The following is a 23,448-nucleotide window of genomic DNA, read 5'->3' on the forward strand; positions in this document are numbered from 1 at the left end:
TTGTCCACCTGCAGGGAGAAGCGACGACCTGCGCTTTCCCAGGAGGCAGAGGGAGGGTGTGGCTCCTTGCTGCTCTGAGGAGCAGCACCTGGGAAAGCAACAGATTGTCTCCGAGCCCACCAGAATCCACAGCATCCTGAGCCCGCCAGATGCCGGCTCTGTTCGTCCATCTCCCGGTCCGTCCATCCCCCCGCTGTCCGTGCGTCTGCCGTCCCCGCGGGTGTTACCTGGCCCTCCCCCGCCGCTCTCCCCCTCCGCTCTCATCTGTGCCACTTGTCTCTTTGTTTTCTCCCCTCCTTGTCTCAATCTCTTACTCCTTCTCTCCTTCTCCTTCTGCAACCAATGGCTCGGAAACGCCAGTGGTCCCACCACACTTAGAACAAAACCCAAACTCCTTGCGGTGACCTCTCAGGGCTTGCCTGGCCCTGCTCGCCTCTCTGGCATTGTCCCCAGCCCCTCTCCGTCTGCTCCCCTCCAGCTGCCGAGCCCCTGCTTCTCAAACAGGCTGAAGTCTTTCCGGATCTGGCTTCTGGCCCCCGAGCCCACCCCTTAAACCACCCACCCAACTCCACCTCTCTGATTAAGTCCCTTGCCCGAGCCTGTCCCTCCCTACCCCCACAACCTGCTCTTTGCTTTACAGCATTGAGCTCACCCTATATTATTTTCATCAGAGGTTGGCCTGTTTGTACCCAGTCTCTCCCACCAGTGTGTGAGCTCCATAGGCACAGGGGTTATGTCTTGTCCTCCTGTGTCCCTGGTGTCTACTCATGGGGAGCATGCAATATGTACCTGTGGCTAGGGCTGCCATGTTCAGTTGTCTGGTTTGTGCACTGCACCAAGGTGCCTGGTTGACAGTGCTGTGAAATGCAGTATGTGCACCTTTTGCCCAGCTGTGTGCCCTGGGGTAGGGCTTAGTTCGCCTGGAGGAAAGGGCATCTTTTTCTTTACTTAAAGACCCACCTGTTTGTCAAGGCTTAAGGACACAAGGCTTTGTCCCACGGGAGCTGGATCTTCTATCTTTGCCTCTGTTAGGCTGAAATATCTCCTACTCGAGGAATTCAAAGTCGTGTGACAAGCAGAAACACCAGCGGCCTGCCCAGTCCCCAGGAAATCGGGGATTGACGAGAAGGTCTAGAGCTTGAAATGCTGGCCCCCTGAGTGGGCGCCCACAAAGACCCCCAGCTTAAGGCAGGTACTGACCCTCGGCAGGGTCCCCCCAGAAGCCTCCTGCCCTCCACGCTCGTTGTCCTGCCCTCCGCTCCCTGTGGCCACTGGAGGGCTGGCTAGGGGTCAAGGCTGTTCCGCCCGGGAGTTGGGAAGTGTGTTTAAAAGTTTACACTGTTTCAAAGCTCATGTCGACAGTACTTGCACCCTCAGCATTTCAGTACAGAGGGATAAATCCTGCACGTCTGCCCTGCTGACACTCTGTGCCCAACCATTCCCGAGGGAGGCTGGACCTTGGTGACAGGGGCACTCCTAATTCTCCTCATCGACTGGACAACAGATGCAGCACGCATGAGGAGGCGCAGCAGGGCCCAGCGGGGCGAGAGGCTGGAGCCAGCCTCTCCTGCAGGCCGCCTGTGGCTGCTGCCCCTGCACTGCTCCCATATTCCCCAGAACTCCCTAAGGGGCCTCGATGGGCTAGAACACTCCACTCCTCTCTCGGAAACACCGCCCAGCAGGCGAGGATGCCACCCCAGCAAGGACACGGCTCTCCTGATGTGTGCAGGGCGTGCCCGGTGCCCACGGGCTCCAGAGCATTGCTGACAGAGACGGGGTGAAGCCGCCCGGGGGCACACAGTGAGAGTGGCAGAGGATTAAACCGACGTCAGTCTGGCTCCCGGGCCCACAGCATCCGTGGATCCCAACCCTTTTGCTGCCTTTGAGCCTGTGCCAGGCACAGCATCCCCCCAGCAGAAACGTTTGTCATTGACACACAGAGCGACTAGTCGCCTGGGAAGAGACTGGAGTGATTTGCAAAATCAGGTCCCCTTGGCACCTCCAGCTCGTTGAGAGTGTCACTGAGCTTCGGCCGAGAGGCCTGGCTTCTAGCACGGAGCCTACGCCAGAGCCAGTAACTTTGGCAGGTGACTTCACCTCTGAGTTGTCACCAAGGGGCAGGGGATGGATTTCAAGGTTTGTTCCATTCCCACTCTGAGCTACAAAGAGGTGGGGACACAGTTCTTTATTTGCAGGTACAGGTGAGTCGGGGAGAGAATCGAAAACAGGAGAGCGAGTGACAGGGGTGTTGGGCAGTCCTGGATGGCAGCGCCAAAGTGGGCAGCTGGCAGTCTTGGAAAGAACCGATGGGGGAGCAGATGATACAGGAGCAGGAAGCGGAAGGGTCCGGGAGGCCACGGAGGAGCCGGCGGAGAGCTGGACCTTGAAGGAACGGGGATCGGAAAGCAGAGGGAAGGGTGGGGAATGGCTGTGGCCCAGGGCCCCGGGAGGAGACACACAGAGCAGTGACTGACGTCCCCACGTCCTTTGATCCTCCACAAAGACGTGTCCACTTCTAACATGTCATCCAAGCCTGAGTTCCATTTATTATTCATTTCACCGGGAGGACACGGAGGCTCGAGGAAGTTCAAGGTCAGATGATTGACAAGTGCTGTATAATCAAGCCTCCAGAGATTTTGGCTTCACATTTGTGTCATTCCCACTGTCCTGCAGCTGCTTCTCAAAAACGTCCCTGTTGCCTTGGATGCTGGATGCTAAGTGGAGATCAGAGCCTCCCGGGCTTCGATCCACAGCCACTCCCTCCTGTTCTCCAGCACAAAAGCGCTCAGCTTCCCGCGGGCCGCCGGACCACGCGCCCGCTTCTTGGTGTCGTCCCATCCTGCCACTTGTTGGGGCAGAAAGAAGGCCGTTTGGCTGGTTTGGGGAACACTTTTGTATTTGTATTTGGTTTCATCCCAGTTCAATCATTTTACAAAAGAGCCGTTGATGAATTCCCAATTTGATCCAATCTGGCCAATTTGGCATGTTTCCTGCAGAACTTGTCATCTGGCTCAGTTCTGAGTGAGGCTCACCCTGTGTTGCCTTAGTCTCCGCAGAGCCTGGGTCCCTGTTCCTCCCGGGTCCATGGGTCTCAGTTTGTGGGCCCCTGATGAGCTCAGGAGCCTGTGACCAGGGCTTAAAATGCACCCCCAGAGCAGGAGGCTGGACTTGTCTTGCTCGTCCATCAGTATCCATGCCCCCTCCCCTCTGCCTTGCCTCCAGGTCACCTGGTTTTCTGGGTCCCACTCCAGCCTCCGCTTCCCTTTGGCCTGATCCCGTCAGTTCTTGGCATTATCTTGGGGACTGTTTCTGGCCCAGGAGTTGGCACCTGTCCTGGGGAAGCCAACCCAGACAGAACAGAAGGACTTGCATCCCATAGTAGCAGAAGAGATCGTCTCCCTCGCTGGGCAGGAAGCATGTGGCCCCGGCTGGTGACTGCAAGGACAGTCAGCTGTAGGACAAAGCCGATGTGATGGCCAGCCAGGTGGAGAGACAGAAGGAAGCTGCGTCTCTGGTGACAGTGTCATTAAGCCACCGAGTCAAGCAAACCTGAAATTTGTCTTACCTCTGCCCTTTAACGAACAGTACTGTTATTGTTCACGATGGTTTGAATTGGGGTCTTTGTGACTTGCAGCCAAGAGCATCCTATATGGATGCACTACATCTTTAATGAGCATCCCAGGAGATCACGACCCTGTGTAGAGAAATTCTGCCTAGGGTAACACCAACCCCCTCCCCGACCTCTCTGAGTCCACCCAAAGCATCCACACTCGCTGTTTATTCCTGCCTGTCTTGGCACCATCCTGTGCGGCAATGGCTGCCTTTAGTGGAGAGTGACTTCTAGCCGTTGACCAGGCGGAGAGCCGTCTGATCACTGCTACATGAGCCTCTCCAAGCAGTGAAGGCAGCAGTGAGATAGAAACCTATCTCGTTCTCTTGTACAATCTTATTTATTACATTTCAAAATCCTGGTTCCGCCACATCTTTCAATTGCATCCGTTTCCACTTAAATAGCTTCAACTTCAGCGCCCAAAAGGCAGAAAAGAGGCTCGGGACTTGAGGGAGGGGCCCGGGCAAGGATTACAGGTGGAGCGCAAGAATGCCTGGGAGGAAGCAGCGCCCCGGGGAGCAGTCCCTCTAGAAGGACCTGCGCACAAGCCTTACAGCCATGTGGGAGGGGCGAGCTTGGAAACAGGGATTCTCTCTCCAAACGTCCCTTGAATCCAGGGGAGAGGGCCCAGAAATACAGGTGCAGGATGAATCAGGGAAGTTTCCAGAATGCCCAGTGGTTCCTGGCATCGCAGGTGCAGAGACAGGAGAAGCTCTCAGATGGCGCATCAGCCCCTCTGACACGTCTCCCGGGCTCGTCCTGCCTCACCCGTCTCCGGGGTTCAGACCACTTCCTCAGACGCCGAGCAGCTTCACGTGGGCACAGCTCCACAGTGCCTCGCTTCAATCCCATGCCCGCCCCTCCTGCCACCTGCCCTGGGGCTTCTCAGCGGCCCCTCAGGTGTGAGACCCCCAGGGATGCTCTGTGTCTACCCAAGGGCAGCCCAGATGTGCCAAGAGTCCCAACTGGACCACGGTGAGCTGGAGGTCAGACACTGAATTCTTCTCCCTTCTTCCTCACTACTCCTCCCAACAGTGTCTTCCCTGGCCTTTTAGAAGATGACATCTCGAGATGCAGCAGTCGGTCTTGACACCAGCCGGGCTCGGTGACGTGCCCTCCCTCCCCCACCCCCTCCTGCATCCCTGATGCACTTCCTGATGCAGAGCGGCTGGAGGCCTCGGGAGGGCTCAGCTTCCCCAACATCTGGGCTAAGACAGATGGCTTGGGGCAGGGGGTTGGGGAGGGACCTGAACCTTCATTTAATGAACAAATATTTATTGAGCCGACTACAGGCGGGTCCTAGGCTACATGTTAGGAACACAGACGTGAACAAGACAGATGCTGGCCTTTCCTTATGGGGTTTATGTTGGAAAAAAGAGAAATTAATCACGTAGTTAATGATCTGTAAACGAATGCTCAGCTTACCAGAGACCTAGACGACCCCTTTTGCGACATGATTAATTTTTTCACGGAAAGACTGCCTATTAATTTGAGTTTTCATGCTGGGGCATCCATCTTAAAGCATCACAGTACCCAGGAAGTTACGGGTGGGCAAGCAGACTCGGCTGCAGAAGAGGACAGACAGCTCTGCCCCTCATACTCGAACTTTAAAGAAGAGAGAGCAGAGAGGAGAGCTGGACATAGAATATTTGGACGATGACACACACAGGCCACTGCGCCTGGGGTCTGCAGCTGAGCACAGGGAAGGCCCCCTCAGACGGGAGCTGGGCCAGGGGAGAGGGGCCTGCCAGCTTCTGCCCCTCCGGGCCCTAACACTGGTACTCACGCATGCCAACGTGTGTATAAGAGTTTGACATACAGCCTGGTGGTCAGTGTCCAAGCTCTAAAACAAGACAGCCTGGTTGGAGTCCAGGTTCTGCCAATTACTTGCTGTGTGATCTTGGGTCTGATTAATTAACCTCTCTGTTTCTTCATCTGTAAATGAGCATGCTAACAATAGCACCTATCTCCTGGGGTTGGATGGAGGAGCAGATGAGCCAACAGGTAGAGAGCTCTTAGCTCAGAGGCTGGCACAGCAAACCCTCAATAAGTGTGGGAAAGACTTTTTTGACTTGGGGCGTAGACCAGTGCTATGCAAAGTGGGGTTTGTGCATTGTGGCCAGCACATGAACGCTCTTTTACTCATTTGTGATTAAATAAGTAGATGTGAAAACAAAACAAATAGGTCCTTTCCCCACAGAGGGTTTGAGAAGCTCTGGTCTAGACCAACCTTCCTCTCACACCAGAGCTGCTGTGGCAGATGCTTCTACAATGGCTCCCGGGGCCCCTCATCCCCTGTCTGCTCACCTGTGTGACCCCTGTCCCTTGAGCGTGGGCCGGCCCTCGTGACTTGCATCTGATGAACAGAAACGGCAAACGGGATGGGAGGTCACTTCTGAGATTAGGTGACAGAAGAATCAGATTCCATGTCGCCCGCCCCTCTGTTGAACAGGCTGCAACGCAGAGAGCTGCTCCAGGGAGAGGCCCACTCGGGGAGGACCTGAGGGCGCCCGGGGGGAACTGAATCCTGCAACAGCCGCGGGAGTGAACTCGGATCCTTCCCCGATCGAGCCTTCAGATGAGGACAACCCGGCAGCCTGTGAGAGACCCTGAGCCAGAGGACCAGCGGCGCCATGACCACGACCCTGACCCTCAGAAACTGTGACACGGTAAGTGCTACTTTAAGCCACTTGTTTTGGGATAATTTGCTATGCGGCAATAGATAACTAATACATCTGTTCATGAGACTTATCCAAGATGGTGTAAAAAATATAGATCCCATGGTGTATCTATTAGGATGGCTAAAATGAAAAAGAAGGGCAATGCCAAGTGTTGGCAAGGGTGTGAAACAACAGGAAGGCTCACATTTGCTGGTGGAAGGGAAAATGGTAACCCATGTCAGACAACCGGTAGCTTCTTAAATGTTCAACTTACATCCACCCTATGACCTGGCAATTCCACTCTGAGGTATTTATCCAAGGAAAATGAAAATATATGGTCACAAAAAGACGTACGTGAATATTGATAGTAACTCTACTCATACAAACAAAAGAAGGAAAGCAGCCCCGGTGTGCACCAACAGGAGAATGGATAAATTGTGGCATATTCTTACAATGAATCCCCCTCGAAAATAAGAAGGAACAAATTATGGGACACTCAACAGCAGGGAAAAATCACAAAAACATACCGAGTGAAAGAAGGCATGAGACATAACAAGATGTACTGCGTGATTTCATTTATATCCGTGGTTCTCAGCTCAGGGGACATCTGCAATGTCTGCAGACGATTCTGGCTGTCACAGCTGGTGGGTAGAAGCTGTTACGAGGGGAGGCCAGGAATTCGGCCAACTGTCCCACCACGCACAGGACAGCTCCCCACAGCAAAGAATTATCTGACTCAAAATGTCAGGCGTGCCGAGGTTGAGAAACACAGATTGATGTCAAGTTCTAGAACAGATGAGACTACTCGATGGTGACAGAAATCAGAACAGTGGTTGCTGGGGAGAACTGAGTGGTAAGAGGCACGTTAGAGACATGGGTGACAGCCTTGGGGATAAATATTTGTCAAAATTGATCAAACTATAAACTTAGAATGTGTGCATTTCACTGTATGTGAACTGTACCTCTAAAAAATTTAGCGAGAGGGGCCGGCCCAGTAGAGTAGTGGTTAAGTTAGTGTATTCTGCCCAGGGTTTGCAGGTTCGGATCCTGGGTGTGAACCCATGCACCGCTCATCAAGCCATGCTGTGGTGGCGTCTCACACACAAAATAGAGAAGATTGGCACAGATGTTGGTTCAGTGACAATCTTCCTCACCAAAAAAAAATAAAAGAAGAAAAGAAAAACAATTTAGCAAGATAGAGAGATACATACACACACACACACACACACACACACACACACACACACCCTTTATCCACCCTGCTGAATTAGGCTTTCTGGGGTGGGCGTGAGAATCTGAACGCCCAGCAAGTGTCCAAAGTGAGTCCTACACACAGCCAGCCCCAAGCCCGTCTATGGAGCTGTATTTAGGATCCGCTGGTCTCTGGATCGATGTTTCTCAAACTTTCCTTCCAAGGGGCGGCTCTGGAGGAGGAGGAGGATAACCCCTTCCCCAGGGGATGGGCCATCTTCTGGAGCAACGGGGACTCTTTCTTGAAATCTCCAGTTCTATCTTTAAAATTCATGTGACGTTTTGTGTTTGATGTCAAAGTGTTGTTTGTTTTACTGTTAAACTGTTTTACATTACCACCAGGAAGGAAAAGCTTCCTTGTTTATTTTGTGACTTGGGATATTTCCCAGGACGCTGGCTGGTACCACACTCCCACCACCCCTCCTCAAGCACACACACACACGAGCACACAGTCTCACAACACACACATGTGCACACACACGCTCACACTCACACACACACACACACACTCTCCTAGCGGAGAAGCAAAACCCTCTCTCTCTGATGTGTGGACAGCAGGCATCAAGTCCGCCAGATCTGCTGGAAGTTAACTGAGAGAGTCGTTTTGCCTCTGGGGAAAGATCGACTCCTGGAGGCTGAGTCTGTTGGGGGGAGCCGCCCTCTTTCCAAGTTTCCCTTCCAACCATATAGATAAGGCTCCTGGAGAGAATTTGGGGAGCAGCCATAGAAGCTTTTAACCAAGCCGAAGGCTGGATCCCCTTTGCCCATTCCTTCCACAGAACATCCTTGCACAGACTCACAAGCAGCTGAACCTCCCGGGTCGCAAGCCACTTGTTAACAGCCTGGTGTTAGTCAGGGAAGGCCAGCTGCTCCGTAACAAACAGCCCCCAATCCTCAGTGGCTGAACACCATAAAAGTTGAATTCTCGAAGTCCGAAAGGGTCTTCCTGTTCCTCTCCAAACCTGGAGACCCAGCCTCTTCCACCTTGTGGCCCTGCCCGCCCACGCCCTGCTCTGTTCAGATATGAGCCCACTGAACCCTCACCATGGCCCTGTCAGGAGGCGCTCTTATAATCCATCTCATTTTACAGATGAGGCCGCATGGCCAGCTCCAGAGCCATAGGGGCTCAATTCAAACCCAGGCTGACTCACTTCAGAGAGCCTGCAGCCCCTTCACCCACCTCCTCACGTTTCTACTCACAGTTCACCCCTCACCCGTGTTTCTGTGCTGCTGAGACTGATGCTCCGGCCCCTGCCTCGCCCACCGCCCTTTACTCCGTCCCTGGCCGCCTGTAGTCAGAGGAGCAGGGCTGTAAGAGCTGGTTGCCACACTCCCGTGTGCATAAATTTCACCAGGGGAAACGGAAAATTCAGATTCCCCAGACCCCACCCCTGCCGTCTGACCCAGGGGTCTTGGGGGGAGGCTGGAAATTCTGCAATTCTATGAAGCTCCCTAGGGTGACCCTGACGTGCGAGGTCCCTGCAGAGCATGTGGGAACACCCTGGTTTGGGGGAGCCCCGGAACGCCAGGTGGGGTAGATGTAGAAAGGTCCTCTCGCGGTGAGCGGCTCACCGGCGCAAGCTTCCCATCTCGGTCAAGTCCTATCGCTCCCACAGACGTTTGTTTGTCTGGCAGACCTCCAGCTCCTGGGGGCTGCTGGTGCCAGGACCTCTACTTCTCAGCTGCTTATGGGCAAATCCACGGATCAGGTCACAGAGGGATGGAGGATTTCAAGCTGCAGAGTTGAAATTCACTTTGAAGAAGCAGCTCGTCTTCCGGTCCAGGCGCCATGTGGTGTTTCCATGGCGACCCAGCCATCGCGCATCTTTTGTTATCCTTTCCGACACCTTCTCTTTGGTTTATTACAAGTCTGTGCCCTCAGTCCCTTCTCAAATCCCCTCCCCTTGGGACTTGCCTCGTGCTGGTGTCTTTCTCCTCTGGGGTTATTTTAAAATCTACAAAGGCTAGTACGTGGTCCACCCAGCCCACTCCCTGCCCCCTAGCTGGTACCAAACGCAACAGACTAGGACATTTGCTGGGGGGTTAGCCCTCCTGTCAATCAGATCAATGTGCCTCTCCCAACCTGGCAAGAATGAGACGCGACTGGGAGTAACGGCTCTCCCCAGGGCAAACCCCTTCTCTGCTGGTAGTCATTCATTCAATCATTCGCTCAACATTTCTTAAGCCTCCAGATGCTGGTCAGCTGCAGGAACAAACTGCCCTGTTTTCCTCGTGGACTGGGCATTGCCAGCGGTGGAGAGGGCAAGAAACCAGCAGAAGCAAAAGGCAATTTCGGGTAGGAAGAAGTCCCATCAAGACAGGGCAGATGGTAATGGGGATGAGTCGGAGGGCAGGTTGTGTCCACTAAGAATCTCAGGGTCCGGAAAGGCTTCCTGAGCTAAAATTTGAGGGGAAAACCATATCTAGCATTAATCCTATGTCAGATACGGGTATAAGCATCTTACTCCTAGGGTTCCCGTTAAACCTTACACCTTCCACGAGGGAGGCGGTACTGCCTACAGAGGAGGACACGGAGGCACAGAGGACTTAGGTCTGAGGTCACGAGGTTAACTGGACGCAGAGCTGGGATTCGAACCCAGGCCCGTGACTGTGGACCCTGCAGGCTTTATGGCTCGGCCACACACTTCCTGCCTGGACAAGACCCAACGCGACGTGGTGTCTTGTCTTTCTAAGGTCTTGGGTAGACCTCAGGAGAAGCGTTCTGGGGGTGGGGGAGGGAGGTCCCACTGCCACCCTGGTACCCAGCCATCCACCCATCCATCCCATCAATCTTCATTCAACAGTGAGAAGGGGTTACACGAGGGAGGTCGCGGCAGACACCGGTCCCTGCTGTCACACACAGTCTGTAGTGCGGGGAGGAATGGGCGGTGGGGGGACGGGTAGAAATAACAACCGCTAAGATGGAGACCAGCAAAACGTGAGACAGAGAATGTCGGAGCAAATGAAACTTCGCCTGTGAAGGGGGCGGCGTGGGATGTGTGTGGAGGGAGGAGATTTCCAAGAAGATTCTGAAGCTCTGACTTTTGGTTGGGTGCCCCCCGAAGCCCAGACAGCAGTCTGGCGGCTGGAGAAGGGGAATGGGCATGCTGGGCCAAGGCAGCCGCATAGAAGTCTTCGGTGCATCCAGAGAAGAGTGGGTACAAGCACAGCTTAAAGCCCCATGAGAAGGGGAGGGACAATGAGCGTTGCCGTAATCCCTACATTTCCGGAGGAAACAGAATTTAAGAACAGAATAAGAAAATAAAGACCTCCACAGGACTGGAAACCACAAAATGGCAAGATCCTAAAGACTTACTTCTCGTAGCTGGTCCCTGCGCTGACTCCATCAGTCACGTCACACAGTCTGAAAGGGCAAGATGGCCGCCGTCTCGTGACCACTTCCTGTGGCCCAGAAGCTCTGGGAAGTGCTACAGACTTTATCGTGTTTAATCTTCTTACAACCCCATAGATGAGTGCCTAATATTTTCTCTGTTCTGTACCTTAATAACAATGAATAAAAATAATATAATTCTTTTCTCTCCTTTGCAGAGGAGGACACAGAGACTCAGAGAGTTTGAAACTTGCCCGAGGTCCCACAGCTAATGGATGACAGTCTGGGCTTGGAACCCAAGTCCACCCCACAGCCAGTGCTGCTGACCAGGACACTGCACCACGTGGTTCTCTGGGGCTTTGACTCTGGATACCAACCATAAACAGGTAAAAAAGGAAACATCCAAATCATCGTTTTTGATTGGCTGGCAGGTGCTACATCGTTAGACTGAAGACCCCATTACCCTCCCCACCCCATTGTCTGGTTGTTTTAATGAACTGCCTGGATGTTTGGGCATCAACTTTGTTTCTATCTCAGTTCTGAATCTGGACTTAACATCCTTTGTGGCAAAAATGTGTTTCACTGATGACTTGAGCCACAACAACGTCAAGGCTATGTTGTAATCGTATCAACACTCTTCATAAGCATTGTTTCAAAGCTGGAATATTTTTAAAGGTCACAGAAACCCCTCTGGCCGGTCATCTGTGGCTCAAACACAGCCTTTCCAACCCCCCCCCCATCCTTATCCTCCCATCTCCAGCCGCAATTACGGGGCTGTTGGCAACGGGTTTGACTCAGAGCAGAATCTCTCAGCCAGCCTTTAACTTCCAAGATTTCCACTTGGCCCCTCCCTCTCTATTGGTTTATTAGGGCTTTGAAAGTCTCTCCGTTAAACTGAGTCCACGTTCAGGGGGAGATCTCAGCCCTGTGTCATCAGTAACTTCTATAAGATGGAGCACACATGTTTAATATCAGTCTCTGGTCTTAACCAACAGTGTCCATTTGAACACTTTAGACATCTTTTTCCCTCAGTTTCTCATTTGTGGGGGCTGTGTTTTTAATGTAAAAATGTCTTTTTGGTGTTAAAGGCTGAAAAATCTGATTATATGCCAGCTTCCTTGACCTCAGAAGAGCTATAACATTTTTTGATTCTATGATGTTTCAATAACTGATGAAACCACTGATGAAGGCAACAATTTTCAACCTTGTTATTATGCCAATATATTACAAATGATACTAACGGGCTGAAATTTGATACTTTTTTTTACCCATTTAAAAAAATTGACAAGAGTACGTTCAAGGTTATTCTTACAACAATACCCCTTTCCCACATTTGCATTCCGACAGTGGGAGAGAAAGGAGGTGAATCTTGCAGAATCCTTCCAGCGTGTGAAAACCATCACCAAAGGGCGTGCGGCGTGGAGAAAAGCACAGAGAACCACTGATCGAAGACATCCATCCACGGATGCGCAGACACTTGGAAAGCGCATCAATTTCCAAACTGGCGGCTCAAAAAACAGCCAAGTTGTAAAGAGCAGCTTCAAAACAAGACAGTGACTGTTCTACCAGATTCTCCTTATATTTTGGTTTTAAGCCAAAACCCTCCAATTAAGCAACCCTCAGATTTCTACCCAAACAGAAACCGGCGCACACTTGTTGCCTGCTGACTATGTGGATACCCACCCCACACAGCGTGGAAGACGTCCCTGACCTCAGAAGGTTTACCATCCGGTGGTGGAGGTGAGCTATTCCATTAAAGGGAAGTAGGAATCGCTCATGCCGCAACTCTCGTACCCTGTGCCCGTGGCAGACATGACTAATCAATGAAAGCACAAGAATTGATACGCAAGATGAAAGCTATTGGTTCTTCCTGATGCATTCTTATAAAAAGAGAAGTAAATAGAGAAGGTAATCTTAAAAGGCCAGGGGTCTGGACTTCTGCTACAGAAAACTTTAGGAGGAGCTCCTCATTGTCAGTGAGATCAGAGAAGGCTTCCTGGAGGAGGGGCTTCAGCCCAACCTTCAAGGATAACTACGGATAGGAGAGGTGGAGGCATCTGGAACGGCGCGAATGGCAGCAGCGTGCAGAGGGGAGCACACTCGGGCCACGGGGAGTATGGCAAACCAGCTGAAGAGGCAGGTTGCAGTTGGAGAAATGGATCTGCAAAGGAATGGTGAGGCCATGCCGTGACGGGCCTCGACCGCCCTGCAAAAGATTTTGAATTCTATTTTATGAGCAGTACAGAGACTTGATAGTTTGTGAATAGGAGAATGACAGGCTCAAACAGTATTTTCAGTAAATCAAACCAGCAGGGGCGTGCAGGGGGACTGAAGTGGAGGAAACTCGAGGCTGGAAGACCACCGGAGACATGGCGGGAGTAACCCAGGGGAGCGGAAGTGAGGGACCAGGCCAGGACGTCCCCCGAAAGATGGGAAAACGAAAGCAGCCACGCCCGAGGCTTGTCCGAGGAAGATTCCACAGCGCCCAGGGCGGAGCGACGCGCAGGAGACGGAGGAATCCAGAGAAACGTATCAAGGAAAAATACTTCCACTATCGCCTCTCACGTCTCCTTTCCAAAAAAGCGTAATCCCTGAGAGCCGTGGGATGTCCACACCACAGCAACGTTTGGGCGACAGGTCGATTTGTCTGTGTGATCTTCACGATAGTCAGCAAGGAGATTTCAAGGGACGGCCACTAAGGGCTCCCCTCGAGCTCTCCTCCCAGCTGCCATTTGGGCAGACTCAACGCGGGGGGTGTCACCCAGGGAAGGAGCTGGTCCTTCTTTTAAACAGGATGCAAACTTATTGGATTTCCTTTCTGCATCGCATGGGCCAACATTCCAACGGCCTACCAAACGCTGTCACAAAAATACAACTGGACCACAGACGGTCAGTAATGTCACAGTATTTGGCTCCAAGTTACCATAAATGTCAAGTATTTTCCCTCAGCTCACTTCAAGCTTTCTGAAATGAGAATAACGATTGAACCGTCCCACAGCAGGTGTGTCTGCTTGGCAAGTACCTAAAGCTTGGAGATGCGCAGAGCACCACGCCAGAGGCTGGGTCACATGGGAAAATGAAAGCGGCTTCTAAACAAGCAAGCCTTGTGCAAACAGAAGGCTTTACCGTCGTTGGCCCTGACCTGTGCCAATCTGTACACACTCCCTCTGATGCACAGACTCTCTTTATTATTCTTTTTTTTTTTTTAAAGATTTTATTTTTTCCTTTTTCTCTCCAAAGCCCCCCAGTACATAGTTGTATATTCTTCGTTGTGGGTCCTTCTAGCTGTAGCATGTGGGACGCTGCCTCAGCGTGGTTTGATGAGCAGTGCCATGTCCGTGCCCAGGATTCGAACCAACGAAACACTGGGCCGCCTGCAGCGGAGCGCACGGACTTAACCACTAGGCCACGGGGCCAGCCCTCTCTTTATTATTCTTCATTATTAGGGTTGGTAATAATAGCTCATGTTGATAGAGTACCCTATCAATAAGGGTTTTGGCAGGAGCAGACGGCACATTCAGACAAAGCCACTGAGGAGAGTTTCATAAACAGATATTTACAAAGGTGCGCGGGGCTAAGGAAACCAACGCGGAATGGTGAGCCGCTCCACAGGCAGGATGGTTCCCTGACAAATGCGTGGTCGCCAACCTCGGACAGGCTCTCAGTCCTGCCCAGCAATCCTGCTGTTTCCCTGACTCCCCCCTCAAGCCCACGTTCTGGAATTTCTCCATCTTCTCAGACTTCCTCCACAGACAAAAAGGAAGCCAAGAGGACGGAGGCCCTTAGCTTCCTGCTGACAGACGTATAAACCTGCTCTCATTTATCCGTGTGGATGGGGTGGCCCATCCCCGTCCTGTTGTCCTGTTACACGGCAGGGGGGCCGTGCATCCTCGCTCCCGCCCTCCAGGACCAGTTTTTCCATCCCAGCCACGCAGCCCACCCCACAGCATTTGTAGCAGCCTTCCACCAGCTAGTTTCTGATCTTTTTAAAAAATTTAATTATTTTATTGAGGTCATATTGGATTATAACATTGTGTAATTTCAGGTGTACATTATTATATTTCAGTTTCTGTGTAGACTGCATCGTGCTCACCCCCAACACTCTAGTTTTTATCCATCACCAGATGTACATACCCCTTTACCCCTTTTGCTCACCCCCCACCCCCTTCCCCTCTGGTAACCACTAATCTGTTCTCTGTATCTATGTGTTTATCTTCCACACGTGAGTGAAATCATACAGTGTTTGTCTTTCTCTGTCTGGCTTGTTTTGCTTAACGTAATATCCTCAAGGTCCATCTATGTTGTTGCAAATGGCACGATTTTGTCTTTTTTATGGCTGAGTAGTATTCCATTGTGTGTGTGTATATATATATATATATATATATATATATACCACATCTTCTTTTTCCATTCATCCGTTGATGGGCACTTGGGCTGCTTCCACGTCTTGGCTATGAACATTCTTTCCTCTCTTGAATGTTCATGTTTTTCTTTCAACCAGCTCTTTGCCATCAGCTTTTAAATGTGCTCAACATTCTTCGACTGCTTGTTCCCAGCTCAGCCACTGCCCTAACCCTCTTGACCCGTCTGCAGCCACACATCTCGACAGAATTGCCTATACTTGGTGCTGCCTTCATTTCCTCATTTGCCACCCCCTCCACATCCCATCCCAAAGGCCCCGTCAGCCCAGTGAAGTCACTACTGGTCTCCAAGGTCACCGATGACCTTCACCGTCTAATTCCTGTGGATTCCTTCAGTCTGATCTAGCATTGGGCTTCCCAGTTGATGATCCTCTTCCTCTTAAAAAGCTTTTTCTCTCATTATTGTTATTATTGTTTTGACCTTCCATCCTCCAGGTTTTCCTCCTTCCTCTCTGGCCACTCCTCTTTGTCTCGTTAAACGCTGGCGTCCATCAGGACTTGCTCCCAGGTCCTCCCCCGTCTCCTCTGCTCTCGTCCTGGGCCGTCTCAGCCATGCTCATGGCCATGGTCACGCTTTCCTACGGATGCCTCTCCAGTGTACATCTCCAGCTCCCCCATATGTACCACAGCCATCCGTGAGCTCCAGACCTCTGACCGACCAGCACAGTTGACATCTTCATGGGGATCTTTCAAGGACTCTTCACACTCTCGCTGCACAAAAGTGAACTCATGGCTTAAAACCCAAGACCTCCTCATGGCCCCCTGTTTCACTAAATGCTACCACCCTCCAGCTGGGTAAGAAAAGACTCAGGCATCACCCCCAACTCCTGCTTCTTCCTGAAGCCTACACCCAACCCACAGGCAGAGCCAGTCAATTTATTCCCTAAACACTGTTCCAAACCACCACCACTACCCCGGCCCGAGCCATCATAGTCTTTCTCCCTGTCTTCCTTCTGGTTTCCTCACTCCCATTCTTACCCAACCCAAAACGGTCTTTCCACAACACAAATCCACCCCTGTTCCATCTCACTGAAGACCTGGCAGTCGCTTCCACTGCTCTTGGGATAAAACCCAAATTCTTAAGGCAGCCCAGGAGGCCCTGGGCGGCCCCGTGTGCCCTGGCCTGACCCACCCCCCTCAGTTCTCATCACTTCCTCCGTGCTCTCTGTGCTCTGCCCACTTTGACCTTCTTTCAGTCCCTCCTAAGTGATATTTCTTCTTTCCCCAGGGCTTTTGCACATGCCCTATGCCTAGGAGACTTCGAACTCTCATCCCCACCTTTACCTAGTAAGTACCACTAACTGTATGCCCCGGGGGTATGCAAGACAGTCTAATTGGGGAATGGGACAAAACCAACAGAATTTCATTGTATAATTTACTTTTATCTTATTGTTTTAAAAGGTCCATTCTTGGGCGTGTTTTATTAGGTACACGATATATTAGTGGAGTTATATCTATAACACATAAGCACATGTACGCTTTACAAAGAATTAAATGTACATGGATAAGGGGTACATGCTCAAAATTCTTTTACTGAGAGGAGTTTCCAAAAGTGTTGAAGATCAGAGCACGAATCAGTTATCATTTTTGCAGGAGGATCCTTCCGTCTCTTGCACACCTACATGGTGTCCATTTATATTCATTTGTTTGACTGTGATGAACGTCTCTACCCCTAGACTGGGAGGAGTCAGAGATGGTGTCCGCCTGGTCCCTGTGCTGTCCCCGGTGCCTTGTACCTAGTAGGTGGTCAAGAAATGTTCACTGAATGAATTAATATCCTTGAAGTGGAACGTTCGTGCTCCCCTTCCCATCCTAACGGGAGCCTTTCATCTTCCACTTCCAGAATGCTTTTAATGGGCCCTCTCTCTTTCCTACACAGTGAACATCAGACACATCATTGCTTTGGTCCAGGAGAAATAAAGAAATAATTCAGAGACGTCTAGACTCTGCTTTGCATAGTGGCCGGGTGCTGAGTCTGCTGGGTGCTTTCATAAGTGTTAATTCTCACCAACCTTATGATCATCTCTGTTTCATAACAGAAAAGTGGGATTCAGAGTGGTCAAGGTTATTAAGCTGGAAAATGGTGGCGTCTGTATTCAAATTCAGGTTCGCGGTCTAAGTCCAGTCTGCATCCCATTGTATCTCAGTATCTTGATCATAAAATGAACATTAGCGTTCTAAGAGGCAATTTCTTCTTTTAAGCGGTCTCAAAAAACTAGATTCCTATTAGCTAGAACTAATTCTAGCGGGTCTCCAAACTCAAACGCAAGACTACGATGCAGTGGTTACGTGCAGGTGCCCTCAGCTCATGCTCATTGCTCTCCAGCCCTTGTCGCATCTGCGTGTTTTCTAATGAGGCTGACAGCAAAGGCGACTGTCATGTTGCTGCTTAAAGAATCCATTCTAATTGCGTAGTAAGATCTGGGCTCATTAGATGACACATTTGCAGGAAATGTGCCCCAAAGCCCTCCAGATCCTGTTGATGTTTTCCTATGCAATTTTGACACTTGCCATACCATCCCTCCACTTGCTTGATTTCTCTCTGATAGCCTTGCCCTTTCTTCTATGTGAAGCAATCGTGCTGGAAAAGAAACGCAATTGAAGACACCTGGTGGCGTGCCCCGTGAGAAGGGAGGAGGGGATCAGAAGCTCCGATGCCCTTGGAGCTGAGTGAAGGGATTCTTCGCTTCCAGCCATTTCTATCAACTTCTATTTGTCCACCAAATTTCTCTTCCCCCACCTCACCTTCATCTTCAAATGCCGTCCTCTCCAAAACCTTATTCTTAATTCTAGTTGAAAAGCAAAGTCTGCACTCTCCGGCCTCAATAACCTACGTCGCCCGCATCATGCCATTCTTAGCAGCAAGTCCCAAACTGTGTGGGTTATAATGCTTTTCTGAGTCAAATGTGGACTCCGGGGGTGTTATCTCATTGGTCTTGCAGCTGAAGATTTTTTAAACTGTCTCCAACGTTAGCCAAGCGATCGGAGACTCAAAGGAGGGGAAATCAATAGAAAGTGGGGCTGCCGTGTCCTCCGGGCTTGTCCTGGTTCCCGGCTGCGTCACTAAAGGCAAGCACAGAGACGCTTCAGGCAGCTCAGCATCTTCCTCTGCATTCCAGTGCTGGGAGTTGTTATTTTGGTGCAAGCAGAGGCGGCAGCCCCGTGAACCCCTCCTCCCCATTCATCTACCCATCCATTCACTGACTCAGGCAGTCATTCAACACTTGTCACTTCTCTTGCTATCTGCCAAGCCCTGCTCAGTTTTTCTAGGAAGGGAAGGCATGTCTGTGAGTAATGAAGGGTGGGAAGAGCCAATGAAGTATGTCAAAATACCGAAGGGTCTATGCCGGGTGGACCAAGACTCAGTTTCACAGAATTCCCGTAGGAGGCTCCTCCCCTTTTTTCTTATTCATATTTATATATGCATACGCACGTGCATATACATATATTTACATATGCAACCCCTCCTCCTTGTTTGTGACTCTAATTTGTTCATGGAAACCTGCTGGCTAGCGAATGTCAGACGCCGGTCACCTGTATCCCATTATTTTAAATGGAAAAGAGTAAAATGCATTCCAAGTTCGCCCAAAAACCCCAACCAACTTCCCCAAATGTCACTGTGTATCACTGTAACACGCTTAAACACCATGTAAAAACCCCCCAGGAGTTTTCTATAATATGAATCAATTCAAATACCCTTCACTTAATTAGAACCGAGGAAACTCCTCCCGGGGGAAGGAGCGCACATGTCTGCACAGCAAACTGACATCGTGGGGGATCAAGGCTCCTGCTGGCATCACGCTGGTCCGATAATGTCAATGACAAGGAAATGATATTGAAAGAGAATAAATACCACTTCAATGGGACCCAGGTTTGTAGGGCCCCCAGGGACCTGGGTGAAGAAGATTGGGACCCATGAGGGGCTAAGCTTGGGGGGAAAGGGCGGGGAGGGTGACAGTGATGACGTGCAACACGTTTAAAATACGGAGCAGCAGGCGCGGATTTGCTGGGAGGTCAGGGCACTGGGGCTGCCACACACTCTGCCCGTTGTGAGACCTGTGAGCAAGGAGAGTTTTCACGCGCGTGCCCACGTGCATCCCTTGTAAGGGGCATTCAGCACAGAGAGGAGGAGTTTGTTAAAAACTTGCTGGATACTGAGGGATAGTTTAGAAACGAGAGTTTGGATTTTTTTTTTTAATTAAAAGCTTAGAAAATACCACAATGAGATCCCACTTCACACCCACAAGGACGACTACAACAGAACCAAACAAGAGGAAAATAACAACTGCGGGCAAAGATGTCAAGAAACTGGAACCCTCGCCCGGTGCTGGTGGGGATGTCAAATGGCGCAGCCGCTGTGGAAAGCAGTTGGCACTTCCTCAAAAAGTTAAACATAGAATTACCATACGACACAGCAATTCCACTCTTAGGTAGATACTTGAAAGAACTAAAAACAGGGCCTGAAATACTCGTAGAGAACGTACAGCAGCACTATCCGCAGTAACCAAAAGTTAGACTCATTCACGTGACCTTCAACTGATGAATGGGTAAACAAAATAAGGCGTAGAAGACAATGGAACATTATTCAGGCTGAAAAAGAAATAAATTACTAATACATGCTACGACATGGATGAACCTTGAAAACCTTATGCTAAGTGAAAGAAATCAGACAAAAAAGGTCACATATTTTATAATTATAACATAGGAAATGTCCACATTAGGGGGCTGGTGGTTGAGCAGTTAAGCTCATGCACTCTGCTTCGGCAGCCCGGGGTTCGCCAGTTTGGATCCTGGGCACAGACCCAGCACCGCTCATCAAGCCATGCTGTGGTGGCGTCCCACATGGAGGGACTAAAAGGATTTACAACTAGGATACACAAATATGTACTGGGGCTTTGGGGAGAAAAGAAAAAAAGGAAAATTGGCAACAGATGTTAGCTCAGGGCCAATCTTCCTCACCAAACAAAAAGCATACTTTAAAAAAAAGAAGAAGAAAGAATAATTTAAAAAAAAGTTGGTGGTGATGGTTGCACAACACTGTGAATGCACTAAATGCCACTGATTTGTACATTTTAAAATAGTTAATTTTATGTGAATTTCACTTCAACAACAAAAAGCTTTGAAAATAACTAACCGTCATATTATTAGTACCTACAACAGTGCCCCTCACATAGATATTAATAAATGTTGTATACATGAATGAATGAATGAAGGAATGACCCTGTCCACAGTGTGCAATGCTCTGCTGGCCCAGGCTCCTGTTCATCTCCCCAGACCATCGTACACTGGGCTCCCCCTTACACTCTGCACTTCAGGCACGCTGGCCTTTCTCTGCCCTCCGAAGTATTGGGCTTCCTTCTGCCACCAGACCTTTGCACAGCCTCATTCCTCTCAGGAGCCCTGCACACACCTCCCCATTGCCCTGATCAACTGACTTCCCTCCCACTGCGGCTCTCAGTTTGGCCGTCACTCTCTCCAGGAAAGCCTGCCCAGCCCCCCTGATGGGGTCAGTCCCACCTTACACTCTCTTAGCACCAGAACTTTCTCTTCAGTTCATTTACCACTATCACACATTTTCATCTATTTGTGCTCTTCTTCTATTCACTCTGCTCTCCCCCATTACACTGTAAGTTTCATAAGGGCTGAGAAGGGGTCCTTGTGTTGTTGAGGAGGTGGCAGTCACCACTGTATCCCCACCCCAACCGCAGACCCTGGCACACAGTATGTCCTCATTGAATATAAGCAAGGATGGAAGGGAGGGAGGGAGAGAAGTGGGAGGCAGGAGGATATCTCCTGTTTTCCTTTAGAAATCTACCAGCCCGTTATTTCTTACCAAATGGTTGTGGGAGGGCCTTGGGATGCACATGCGCATTGATTCTGACAGTGTATATAGAATCCTTCAGTTCTTGAAACCCGTCCCCATGAAGCCTTTCTCCTCCGTCCTCAATGCAGGGTTTCACAGTGTTTGTGAGCGAGAAACAGGCTCGGGGGGTGGTGAATGCAGCGACGCTCAGGTAGAGGTGGGAGATGAACTGGTTACTGCGAGGCTGTGGGTCCAGCAGCGTGGACGGTACAGGGAGTGTCTGTGTTTATTCTGATTTCTCCCCTGTCTGTCTCTGGGATGCTCAGTCGCTGTTTCTCTTGTCTCCTCTTTGTCTTCTGGGTCAGCTGTTTCCCCAGTCTGCTGGTCTCTCCCCTTCCTCCACCCTTTGCGTTAAGCCCCTCAGATTTCCCTTTCCGGTGCTACTTCCACCATGCTCCTACGGCCTCTCCACTCCCTTTCTTGTATCCCAGCTGCTTGATGGCAACCTGGCCCTGCGTCTGAAAATGTGAAAATGTCCAAGGATGCAGCAATGCTTTCTGTTGGAGTTAACAAAAGGCACGAAGGAACCATCAGTCTCGTGAAGAGAAGAGCCAGGCACCTGTACCCGAGGTGAGACTAGGAAGGGAAGGAGGAGTGCCGGGTCCGGAACCTGCCACTGGAAAGACACTGATGGACACAGACGTAGGTCCACGCTGCGTTTCAAAGAGCTGAGTGCTTTCCAGCGGGTGTGGGCTCATCTCCCTAAAATAATCTATGCTAATTTCTTGATGAAAAATTCATACTATCTTCCATGTTGCTAAGCAACCAGCCCAAACATATTTACCATGTAAATCTCTCCAGAGGGTCCTGGGCTGCCCCCAGCGCCTGAAGCGTGGTGGATGTAAGAGGTGGGGAAGCAATTCAAAGCTTTGAGAAACGTTTCCGAAGCTGACCTGCACGTGTGTAGATGCATTTATGCCACATCTGGGGAAACAGCGGCTCCGAGAAAATTTTGGCGAGTTTTTTCTGCTAATCTGCAGCCTAGCGGTCAGAAGCGTGGGCTCTTGAGCCAGGCTTGCTAAACTTGATTCTCAGCTCTGCCACTGAGTAAGTTAGTCAAGCGTTCTGTGTTTTACTTTTCCCATCGGTAAAATGGAAATAACAATTAGGCATGTCGCATAGGGCTACTGAGAGGATATAAATAACACGGTTAATGTGCTTGGAACAGCCTGGCACATATAAAGAGACCAATAAACGTTAGCTAGACCATCACTTTTATTTATTACTCTATGGAAATGGATCTACTTTTGTTTGTTTGTTTGTTTATACGAACAGGAGAGTTTACCAGCCAGGAGACCAGCTGAGAAATGAATCCTCTTAAAGGGTGACAATCTGTGGAGGCCAGACCTTACAGCAGCCCAGCATCGAGTCAGTTCCAGGAGCAAGGTTAGCCATTCGTGGGGCCTCCCGTGATCACTGAGGTACAGGGCAGACCTCAGCAGAGCAGCCAGCCGGAACTGGAGAAAGTTCTACTTTGGGCTGAAGGTGGGCACCCCTGCTAAGGGCTCCCCATGGCCCACGTCCCTCCCCCGTCATGGCAGCACCGTAACACACTGCATGGCCATTGTTGGCTTCATTGTCTGCCTCCCCACTTACCAGGAAGAGCCTACGCCTGTCTTTTCAGTGCTCATTAACCTTTGATGAATGAACCTATTAGCTAATGAAATGTAGTATCTGGGCTCTGATCCGCCCTCACTCCTACAAGCAGGAGTTCAGACAAGAGATCTGAGAAGATGTTGCTCTAGAGGTCTAAGGGGGGGGAGAACAGATGGGAGTGTCCACAAGGCCACACGGACGGTCTCGAGACCCCCGTCCCAAGGAAGAGGGAGCCACGGGAGTAACAGCAGAGGGCAGACCAGGCCAGGAGGTAGTGCACAAAGGACCACAAAAAGGACCACGTCTCTTGATGGTGGCCCCAGAGTCTTCCTGGCCATTAAAACACTGGCTTGGTCCTAAATTAATGTTCACAAACGTTATGCCACAATATGCCAGATTTTAATAAAAGCTTGACTCAGGTATAACCACATACAGAAAAGTACACAAATCATGACGTAGAGCCAGATGGATTTTCTTTCATAAAGGGAATGCACCTGTGTCACCAACACCCTTGTCAAGAGGCAGAGCTTCTAAACAAGGGCCCAGAAGCTCGGCCCCACCCCGGTCATCACCTGTCCCCAGTGACACACTTCAAATAAACTCGGCTTGGTTTCAAATCTGGTGGAAATGGAACCTGAAGACCGTGTGCTCCGTTGTGTCTTCCCTCTCTTATTCAGTGTGTGTTGCAACATGACGATTCGACTCAAAATACACAG

General features: G+C 50.5%; 1 protein-coding gene across 1 annotated transcript in view; it reads right to left on the reverse strand.

Annotated features, from left to right (window-relative positions):
- Positions 1-23,448, reverse strand: part of SYT13 (synaptotagmin 13) — a 45,442-nt gene that overhangs the window by 14,601 nt on the left and 7,393 nt on the right. The gene's annotated exons all lie outside the window — the stretch shown is intronic.

This window comes from Equus przewalskii, chromosome 11, assembly GCF_037783145.1.
Source record: "Equus przewalskii isolate Varuska chromosome 11, EquPr2, whole genome shotgun sequence".
NCBI lineage: Eukaryota > Metazoa > Chordata > Mammalia > Perissodactyla > Equidae > Equus > Equus przewalskii.